Source organism: Diceros bicornis, chromosome 17 (assembly GCF_020826845.1).
Source record: "Diceros bicornis minor isolate mBicDic1 chromosome 17, mDicBic1.mat.cur, whole genome shotgun sequence".
NCBI lineage: Eukaryota > Metazoa > Chordata > Mammalia > Perissodactyla > Rhinocerotidae > Diceros > Diceros bicornis.
In genome coordinates this window covers 11,149,816-11,160,868 of record NC_080756.1, presented here as the reverse complement: position 1 = coordinate 11,160,868, position 11,053 = coordinate 11,149,816, and the positions used below count along the sequence as shown (strand labels likewise).

General features: G+C 48.3%; 1 long non-coding RNA gene across 1 annotated transcript in view; it reads left to right on the top strand.

Annotated features, from left to right (window-relative positions):
• The first annotated feature begins 1,827 nt into the window (after positions 1–1,827).
• LOC131415863 (uncharacterized) overlaps positions 1,828–11,053 on the top strand; it is a 37,036-nt gene continuing 27,810 nt past the window's right edge. The window contains exon 1 of the long non-coding RNA XR_009222523.1: positions 1,828–2,085. This is a non-coding gene — a long non-coding RNA (uncharacterized LOC131415863). The remainder of the gene's footprint in view (positions 2,086–11,053) is intronic.

Here is an 11,053-nt window from a genome sequence, read left to right as displayed (position 1 = left end):
TAGCTCTTCCCCTCACAAGTCTTTCTCCGGCCTTTTCATGCTTTCCAGTCCCACTGCTGCTATCTCAGGGGAGGCTGGCAACAGGCTCCTTCCCAAAACCTCTTTCCTTCTCTAGATCCCAAAGCAAATCCATCCCCAGCTCTCCTCGAAGATGCAAATCTCATCCTGTCGATATGGAATGATTCAGCAGTTCCCCAAGACCTTCAGGAGGAGCTCAGATGCCCGGCTCCGGTTCCTGTGGGCTGACTGGCCCCATCTCCTACCCCTTCCCCACACTCACCCACGCTTCTGTCCAGAGGAACTAAGCACCTGTGATTTCTTTCTTTCTTTTTTTTGTGAGGAAGATCAGCCCTGAGCTAACATCCGTGCCAGTCCTCTTTTTGCTGAGGAAGACCGGCTCTGAGCTAACATCTATTGCCAATCCTCCTTTTTCCTCCCCAAAGCCCCAGTAGGTAGTTGTGTGTCATAGCTGCACATCCTTCTAGTTGCTGTATGTGGGACGCGGCCTCAGCATGGCCGGAGAAGCAGTGCATCGGTGCGCGCCCGGGGTCCGAACCCAGGCCACCGGTATCGAAGTGCAAGCACTTAACCGCTAAGCCACAGGGCCAGCCCAGCACCTGTGATTTCTTGACACCTGTGCCTCCATACCTTTGCACAGGCAGTTCTCTCTGCCTGGATGCCCTTTCCCTTTCTCCCTGTGGTGACTCTTCATCCCTTAAAAAACAATTCAAGTGCCACCTCGTCTTCAAATCCTCCCAGGTCCCAGTCTGACTTGGATGCATCTCTGTGCTCCTGTGTTTTCATTCTGGTTAACTTGACTGTCTCCCCTCCAGTTTAAGCTCCTTGAGGGCGGGTACTCCATTTTTTCTTCACACCCCCACTGCCCCTCACGGAGCCTGGCACACAGTAGGCTCTGCTGGAAGCCAGTCCCAGTGGGCACCTTCTTCCCTGGGCGCTGCTTATCTCCTGGGCCACTGATCAGGGAGGCTGGGAGGCAGGATGCCAGCCTCCTAGGCACTTTCTCCACCAGCCAGGACCGGGGAGTCCCAGACCCGGAGCTGAGCCTGGAGCCTGACCGGCCCCCACAGGCACTGGAGCCTCGGACGCGGGAGTCATGTCGTATCTAACCTGGGCTTTCCAAACACGACCAAAGCCGACTGAGGCTTGGTGGAACCGACAGACACACCTCGCCCAGGCCTTCAGAAAGGGCGCGTGGGTGGACATACCCGCCGCAGGCCAGACCCTCAACCCCCCACTCCCCGTGGTCGTGTGCGAGACTGTAAGAGAAGGGCAAATGGAACTACTTGGGGCGGGAGCCGACAGGCCTGGCCGGGATTCCCGCCTCCCTCGATCGTGGTTCCTCGGGAGCTCAGCCTCCCCCTCCCCCCACCGAGTCCTGGGCGGCCACGTGACCTGCGCCCCCAGCAGCCACTAATTCCTGGCTCCGGCAGCCCTTCTCCTAAATAGGGAAGCGACAGGAGCAGATCGAGTTACTCGGCCTGTATTTACAGGTTCCCTGGACGAAGCCAAACCTCCTCCTTCCCTCGCTCCCCGCGCTGGCCTGGTGGGGAAAGGAAAGAAGGGGCCCCTCCTGCGCCCCACCCCCACCCTCCAGTCGTCCCAGCCCTGGGTGCGGCCTCTCCCTCCGGCCCTCCCTCCTTCCCTCTGCCGCTCCGCCAGCCCCTCTGGGGGCACTGCTTAGGTCGCCGCATTCCAAACCCTGGGCGGCCCTTTGAGGTCACGTGGTGAGGTGGGGGTGGGGCGGCAGGACGCCCCTGACCCTGGCTGGCGACCTAGAGGCTTTCCAGGCATGCAGATTCTGTTCCCTTTTCCCGAGACCTCGCGGAGGCCAGATTCGTTTTGGCCTCCAGGGCTCCGGGAGTGATGCACGGCGGGTCTTACCCTCCAGCGCCTATTGTGTGCCTGGTCCCTGCCGAGCACTCAGGCTTCTTAACTCCGGGCCTCCCTGCACCCACGTAGGGGCCGCATACCTTTCCCATTGGAAGACACTGGCCGGGAGTCACCAAGGCATGCCAGCTTGAAGGGCTCGAATCTCAGCTCTTGGCCTGCAAAATGAACAAGGAGGTGAGAAGACTGGGGAGAGCCAGTCGCTCGGTGTAGAGATCTGCCCCGGTTAGGCAGACCGAAGTCAAGAGCTAATGGTGTCCCCTCTACGTAGCCTGGGTCCCACACCTCTGAGAGCTGTACTTTGGAAACTAAGAGGGGATTGATTTCCTTCCGGGCTGGGCAGACAGACAGTCCCTAAGCTGGTGACTCCATTCTAGTGGAAACTCAGAGAGTTAGAAAGCCCTGTAGTGGGGCCGACCCCAGTCGCAGGAAGGGGCCTTGGCTCCTTTCTGGGGTTGAGGCAGGAGTGAGTAGATTGGAAGTTGAGGCACTGGCTGCAGCCAACTTGCCTGAGAAGTATGGCCTTGTAGGACAGAGAGAGAGTGCACTGTAGAATGGAGAGGGCAGAAGGGAGGCGTATTTTGGATGGAAGGGGAGGTCTGCATTTTTGGGGCATCATTAATTCACTCATTCCAGTATTTACTGAGCCCTTATTAAATATGAGTGGTGTGTTCAACCATTTGCATGATCGTTGACTGTCTTACCATGCACCAGGCCCTTCCTGGGGCTAGAGTGAATAGGACAGGGGTCCTGCCCTCATAGAGCTGACAGTGTAGTGAGAGAGGCAGACTAGCGAGGGACACTCACGGTTCCGTGTGCTGAAAGTGACAGTGGGGAAACACAGCTGTATGAAAGCAGGGAGAGGCACATTTGGCCCAGATTAGGTTGGGGAGGAGGATGGCTGTGGAGGAAGTGTTATCTAAACTGAGCCCTGAAGTATAAACTCTCATTAGTCAGTTGGGGTGAGAGTGGAGTAGGAAGCAATAGCCTTCCAGGTGAGGGCACAGTGCATGCAAAGTCCCAGGGGCTTGTTCTGGAAACTGACAATTCAGTAGGGCTGGTGTATAGCCCTACTGTGAGATTGCGTCTGGGAGAGGAAGAGGGCTGAGCTGATGAATAATGCCCCCGGGGAGGGGATGAGGGTGGGGAGACCCCTGCTCCTTTGAGTCCACACAGGGTCCTGCAGGCATGTGTGGTGGAGGATGTGACACTTCCTTTTATAGTTGCTTTATAAAATTAATATTTATTTTTGTCAAGATAATACATACACATAGCTTAAAAATCAAATAGTTCTAAAGGGCTTGTAACAAAAACAGAAATCCCCCTGGCCTTTTTCCCAATCTTCATTCTACTCCCCAGGGGCAACCACTTTCAACTCTTTTAGCTGTTTCCGCTGGTATTTCCTTTCTTATTTCTAAAGAATATAGGTGCTGCCATTCTGGATTCACCTATTTAATTTGTTGACTTGTTGTTTCGGTAGAGAAGATGTTGGTTCTCTTACTTGCCTCTTCACCTCCCCCCAGCCCCATTATGTTTTTATCATAATTTATGGTTAAATCCATGTTCAGTGATTATTGACTTTGAAAATATTGTTTACTTTTGAGGCAAGTATTCTGGTTACATTTCCTTTTCTAATATAACTTTGTTGTATGCTCTGTCTGCATTTCCTTTCTTATACAACTTTTTTGTTTTTCCTGGAGTTAATTGCCTCATTTTTTATTTGCTTGGTTTTCTTTGAATCTCTGGTTCCGTTTTCCCACACCCTTCAACAGTTCTGTAAACGCCTTCTCAGTACAATTTTGCATATGGCCAAACCTGTCTTATAATCTTATCGGTTCTGTTTTGTTTTTCCTTGGAGACGTTTGTCCTGAGGCGCTCCATCCTTCCGCTTCCCTCTGGATGTGTTACTCTCCAGGCCTGTAGCACACATGTCACCCTTGGACTTCCCATTGCCAGTCGTTAAGAATTCTTTTGCCTTTTCCTCTTTCCGGGACCCAGCGTCTTCCTCTTTTCTCTGTTTACTTGTTTGCATGAAGCACATCCTCCAGTAGCTTCCTGAGAAAGAGTGCCTGAGTGGTAAGATTTCAGAAACTTTTTTGTGCCTGAAATGGCTTTATTCCACCCTTACTCTTCATTAATAGTTTTGGCTGGGTATAGAATTTTAGGTTGAAAATCATTTTCCTTCAGAATTTTGAAGACATTGCTCCTCTGTCTCCCAGCTTCTAATTTTGCAGTTGACACGTTTCGCGCTATTTTGATTCCTGACACTTTGAATTCACCTCCCCCTGCCCCCACCACCCCCACTTTTAGGATTTTCTTTTATCCCTGATATACTGAAATGTCATAACATACTAGCAGAGGTCATTTTTCTAGGCACTTGATAGATCTTTTTAATCTAATAGTGGTTTACAAAGTGTGGCCCCGGGACCAGCACCATCAGCCTTACCTGTGGGAAAATTTTAGAAATGCAAATTCTGAGCCCCATCCCACATCCACTGATTCAGAAACCCTGGAGATAGCCCAGGAATCTGTTTTAACAAGCCCTCCCGGTATGCTGATGCATGCTAAAGTTTAAGAACCTCTGTTCTAACCATTTTTGTCCTTTAGTTCTGAGAATTTATTATCTTTGAAATTTCTGCAACTCTTATTATTTGGAATACTGGACCTCTTGGATTGATCTTCTAATTTTCTTATTATTTCTCTCTTACTGACCATCTCTTCTATTTTTCTGGGAGATATCCTCAATGTTAAACCCCAATCTATTTTTCTTTTTTAAAACAAATTTTTCAAGAGGGTTTTCATGTTCCCTGTTTTTTCTTTTCTTCTCTTTTCACAGTGATTTCATGTTTTTGCTCTCTGGATGCGTGCAGTATCTTATCTTTCTGAGAATATTGATTTGAAATGTTCTTCTCCCTGTATTGTCTCTATTTCCTCTGTTGTTTTGATGTGGATCGTGTCGGAGGCTTTCCTCTGATGTCTGGTGTTCCTTGGCTGTCTGCTCGTTTTTGGGAAGGAGGCACTAGAGAGCCAGTTGGAAGCTCTGGGTGTGGCTCATCTAGGGCAGTTCGGTGGCTGGATGGCCTCTTTCATTGGGGAGCCCCAGTTGTCAGTATCAGTGGCACAGTTTGGTTTTTCCAGAATAGGATCCTCTAGTCTAGTCTCCTGCTCGAAGGTTATAAGCCTGCCTGCGTGGAGTCCTAGACCTGGTGTAGTGGGGGAGGTGGGGAGAGGTGTGTGGCAAGCAGGCCGAGTAACACAATTCAGAATGCCGACTTCCACTCAGTTTTGATCCCACTCCTTCTTCTCCACCCCTGTCTTCTGCAAAGTCCAGAATCTCTCTGTTTCAATATCTGCAGAATCAATCTTCCTGTTGCCTGCATGAGTGGGGAAGGGGAGACGATCAGTCACTCGATTTTGCTGGGTACGGCTGAGTTTCCTGATCATCTAATTGCTCTTTAACTAGATCTTCAAACAGGCTCCCAGTTGTCAGACCCCTGCCTTCTAGTTTGTTTGCTACTTTCAATTCCGGAGCTTTTCTGGGGTTTGGAGGGAAGAATCAGCTTGCTGCTTGTGCCTCTGGATGCTTTTGGCCTGCCCTTCCTAGGGTCTGCAGGGTCATTTCCACTCTCCCATCCTCTTTCTGTTTTCTTTTTTTTTAAATGTAAGTTTTTTTTCAATTATTTTACTGAGGTCATAATGGTTTATAACATTGTATAATTTCAGGTGTACGTTATTATTTATCAGTTTCTGTATAGACTGCATTTTGCTCAACACCAATAGTCTAATTTTTATCCGTCACCATACTTATGTGCCCCTTTACCTCTTTTGCCCATTGCCTGACCCCCTTCTCCTGTGGTAACCACTAATCTGTTCTCTTTATCCATGTGTTTGTTTATCTTCTACACATGAGTGAAATAATGCAGTGTTTGTCTTTCTCTGTCTGGCTTATTTTACTTAACGTAATACCATCAAGGTCTGTCCATGTTGTTGCAAATGGGACGATTTTGTCTTTTTTTTTTTTATAGCTGCATAGTATTCCATTGTGTGTGTGTATATATATCAATCACATCATCTTTATCCATTCATCCCCTGATGGGCACTCAGGTTGCTTCCACATGTTGGCTATTGTGAATAATGCTGCAATGAACATACGTGGGCATAAATCTCTTCAGATTGTTGATTTCAAGTTCTCTGGATAAATTCCCAATACTGGGATAGCTGGATCATGTGGTATTTCTATTTTTAATTTTTTGAGAAATCTCTGTACTGTTTTCCATAGTGGCTATATCGGTTTGCATTCCCACCAGCAGTGATGAGGGTTCCCTTTTCTCCACATCCTCTCCAACATTTGTTGTTTTTTGTCTTGGTAATTATAGCCATTCTGACAGGTGTAAGGTGATACCTCGTTGTAGTTTTGATTTGCATTTCCCTATTAATTAGTGATGTCGAACATCTTTTCATGTGCCTGTTGGCCATCTGTATATCTTCTTTGGGAAAACGTCTGTTCATATCCTCTGCCCATTTTTTGATCGAGTTCTTGGGTTTTTTGTTGTTGAGTTGTATGAGTTCTTTACATATTTTGGAAATTAACCCCTTGATGGATATATGATTTGCAAATATTTTCTCCCAGTTGGTGACTTGTCTTTTCATTTTGTTCATGGTTTCCTTTGCCTTGCAAAGCTTTTTGGTTTGATGGAGTCCCATTTGTTTATTTTTTCTTTTGTTTCCCTTGCCTGAGTAGACATGGTATGCGAAAAGATGATGCTAAGACAGATGTCAAAGAGTGTGCTACCTATATTTCCTTCTAGGAGTTGTATGGTTTCAGGTCTTGCATTCAAGTTTTTAATGCACTTTGAGTTAATTTTTGTGGATGGTGTAAGGTAATGGTCTACTTTCATTCTTTTGCACGTGGCTGTCCAGTTTTCCCAGCATCATTTACTGAAGAGACTTTCCTTTCTCCATTGTATGTTCTTGGCTCCTTTGTCGGCGATTAGCTGTCCGTAGATGTGTGGTTTTATTTCTGGGATTTCGATTCTATTCCGTTGATCTGTGTGTCTGTTTTTGTATCAGTACCATGCAGTTTTGATTACTATAGCTTTGTAGTATATTTTGAAGTCAGGGATTGTGATGCCTCCAGCTTTGTTCTTTCAGGATTGCTTTGGCCACTTTCTATTTTCATAGAGTATAGTCCGGGATTCTAAGGGTCTCCTAGTTTAGTTGAAGATGGAGTTTGGGTTTCTGTTTCTTATTCCCCTTGTTGTTTGACAGGTGATTTTTGAGAGAAACAGGGGACAGAAGGGCTTTACTCCACCGCTTTGTGCCCAGAAGTCTGAGATGTCTTCTTGAGGTGGACAGAAGTGAAGTCTGTGCCAGACACTCTTGCGCCTGCTGACAAGGGGGAGTTGGTTATCAGTAGGAGGAGGGTGAGCAGGGGGAGGACAGGAGCTTCGTTTGCTTAGAAGAGCTGCTGAGGGGCTTTGATTGGGAGCCCCCAGAGAGGACAAGGACGACTGGGCCTCAGTGAGGCCGAGCTGAGGTGAGACAGTGAGAATTGGTGGTGAGCACAGCAGGAAACAGGGATGGAGGTAGTGAGCAGTGGGGAGTAACACCCAGCTCAGAGAGAGAGTGTGAGAGGGGTGGGGGGCGTTCCAGAACTAGAGGCGGGGCAGGAAGTGGCTGGCTTTGGGGCGGACCATTCTCCATGAGGCAGGAGAGGATAAGACAATATTGACAACCACTAGTCAGATGTTGATTATGTTCTAGGGACTGGACCAAGTTCTTCAAAGCAGACTTAGTGAGAGTGGGGAGCCGAAAGGAGGAAGGAAAGGAGTTTGAGGTCAGAGAAAGAAAATCTGAGTCTCAGATTTGGGGGTGGGGCAGATCAGAGTGCGGATGGAGTCTTGGGTCTAGAAGTGGGAGAGCTACTCAAGTGCAGAACCACGAAGCAGCACTTCCCTGAGGAGGATGAGTGATGAGGGGGAAGAACATGGCTGTGTAATTGTTCAAGTCTTCTGAAGGAAAGGCAGTGCATAGGCGAGGCCAGTCATCTAGAAGGATGGCCTCTTAGACACCAAGGAAGCATGGAGTTTTAGAAAGGGAGGGTGGTCACTTCACTTCACTTCAATATGAGCATCCATGTTGCCCACTTTCCCAGGTTACATGGCCTGGGGGTTGAGGCCATGTAAAGGCACCTGAAATATACAGCCTCTGGCTGTACACCCTAACAACTCAGCTCTCCAAAACCCACAGACTTCTCCTGGGGTCTTAGGGCTGTTTCACGTCTGCTTGTGTGTGGCCATTCTGTTCTATCTCATGGATGTGTGCTGACGTCATTCCCCCTGGCTGTGCACGCTGCTCCTGCCACTCCTCAGAGAGCAGCCCCAGAGCTGCATCAGCCAGAATTATGTGGTTACAGGCCACAGAAACCAACTCTGGCTAACTTAAGCAGAAAAACAATTTATTGGAAGGTTATTGGGCAGCTCATGAATTCAACAGCCACTCCATACATTTTTGCTGTGCTGGTAAGCCTTGATATTGTTTCCAAATTTACCTGCCCTGTACCCAGGGAAGGAGAGCCCTCTCAGCCGCGGGAGGTGAATGTGGAGTCTAAGCAACCAATCAGGGTGCTTCCTGCCTCCTTGCCAATGATTGGTTTACGCATAGGCACGTTATGTGACCTTGGCCAATGAGACATAAGGAGGAGCTCCCTAGGCCAGGGGTCTCCACAGAATCACAGAGAAGCTGACTGGAGCCTTGACCTTATTGGAGGTGGAGTTAATCCTCTCTGCCTCTGAAAAATGATGTACTTGCTCATTGTTTAAGCTTTTAGTTGGTCTTCTGTTGCTTTCGACCAAAAGGTCCTGACACATAAATACCAGGTATCTTTCTCTGGTGGTTGGTGGGGTGAAGGAGGGGAAAATAAGCTGATGGCTAAAGGGGAGGATTAATAAGTTTTCAAAGAAGGCATTTTGGAGACACAAGAATTACCTAATAGATAAGAATTGACTGAAAATGTTAGCAAGAAGGGGAATAACTCAGGGAGAAGGGGACCACCACTCGTTAAGCAGACACTTCCTGTATATGTGCACTGTGAAAGGGGCTGGGATACAGTGATGAGGAGAAGACAGGATCCCTGCTCTCGTGGAACCTTCAGTCTGGGTCGGGTGGAGAGACACTGAGCATGTAAATAACAAAAACAGGATAAGATGATGGATGGTAATTTTAGGGGCGTGGTTAATTTTGATGGAGGTGGTCAAGAAAGTCTCCTTTGAAGAGGAGACCTAAAGAGTGGGAACGAGCCAGCCATGTGAAGAACCATGTGGAGATTCCAGAAGATGTCTCAGGGCAGCAGTTGGCTCTGTTCTGGCTGGGCGTCCAATGCCCATTCCAAAAAGGGAAAGAGATGGCAGCAAAGCTTGCCTTGGAGGCTCATGTGGGCCAAGACTGACAGAGTAGCTGGAGACGTATTTTCCCAGGCCTGGCATGGACATCACCTCCCCCGTGGCAGGACAGGCTGGGACCTAGGTAACACTGACTTTCTAGAGGCTGGAAAAGTTTGAATGGAGTATTTGGAGGGAGATCCTGTAGGTTGAAGGGAAGACACTTGGGACCAGCAGATGACCCTCTGGTCTCTCGGTGCCCAGCTGCCTCCTGTCTCCTCTTGCCCATCCTGTCTGCAGTTCTGACCTGCTCCCCTGTTTTAACAAGTCTTATTCAGTTTGGGCTGCGATAACAGACTAGCATAGACCAGGTGGCTTACAAACAACAGAAATTTATTTTTCACAGTTATGGAAGCTGGGAAGTCCAAGATCAAGGTGCTGGCAGATTCGAAGTATCTGGTGAGGTCGTTTTCCTGGTTCATAGATGGCTGTCTTCCAGCTGTATCCTCACATGGCAGAAGGGGCAAGAGAGCTCTCTGGCATCTCTTTCATAAGGGCACTAATCCCATACATGAGGACTTCACCCTCACAACCTAATCACCTTCCAAAGGTCCCACCTTGTAATACCATCACATTGAGGTTTAGAATTCAGCGTATGAATTTCAGGGGAACACAAACATTCAGTCCATAACAAACAGCCCAACCAATCAATAAGCACTTCCAAAATGTTTACTTTTCGTGTAGTTTCTGCTGGGTGTTTGTCCGGGTAGTTACCACAATAGGAAGATGAGACCTGGCCTCAAGATGGCTTGCTGGTCAAGGGTTCAGGAATACTGCATGTGGGGGCCAGCTCAGTAGCGTAGTGGTTAACTTTGCACACCCTCTGCTTTGGCCCCGGGTCCGCGGGTTCGGATCCTGAATGTGGACCTATACACCGCTCATCAAGCTGTGCTGTGGCGGCATCCCATGTATAAAATAGAGGAAGATTGGCACAGATGTTAGCTCAGGGACAATCTTCCTCACCCAGAAAAGAAAAAAAAAGAATACTGCATCTGAAACAGTTAGAAAATAATTTACCAGCAGAAAGTCAAGGACACCCAATAGGATTATATCCCACAGGTGGCCATCACAAGCCCCTCACCGTCTACTGCATTGGTCACAACCTCCCATCCTGGCACCAACAGTCCTCCTTTTCCTTGCCCACTACTCTCTTCTTCCCCCAGGGTTAAGGGTGGTTCTTTTTCTTACTGAGACCCCTAGATCCCTTTGGGGCTGATTCATCAAGTTGGAGCCTGACACATGATTTCTGCTCATCCTGTGCCACCTTCCTTCAGTCTCCTGGGGATGTGAAGAAGGAGGAGGGAGGGAGCAGTCAGTTGGCCTGAGACTCCTTTGCCCCAAGGTGACGGTGCCACAGTGGGGCTCTTCAGGGGCCTGCCCGGCAAGAGGTCCTAGTTTTGGGGATCTGTAGATGAACAAACAAGAAAAACGCTGACTGCTTACCTTGTTGGTCTGTTGAAGAGGCAGACCACTGGCATTTTTCTTGTATTATCTCATTAAATTCACACAACAATCCTACAAGGTGGGGACTTTAATTATCCCATTTTACAGCGGAGGAAACCACGGCACAGAGATAAAGTCACGTATTATAGTCAAACAACTAGTAACTCGTCCAGCCGAGGTTTGAACCCAAGCAGCAAGACTGCAGCATCCCCGTTTGACACCACCGTACACGCTGCCAAATTGGCTCATTCTAGGAATTTCCC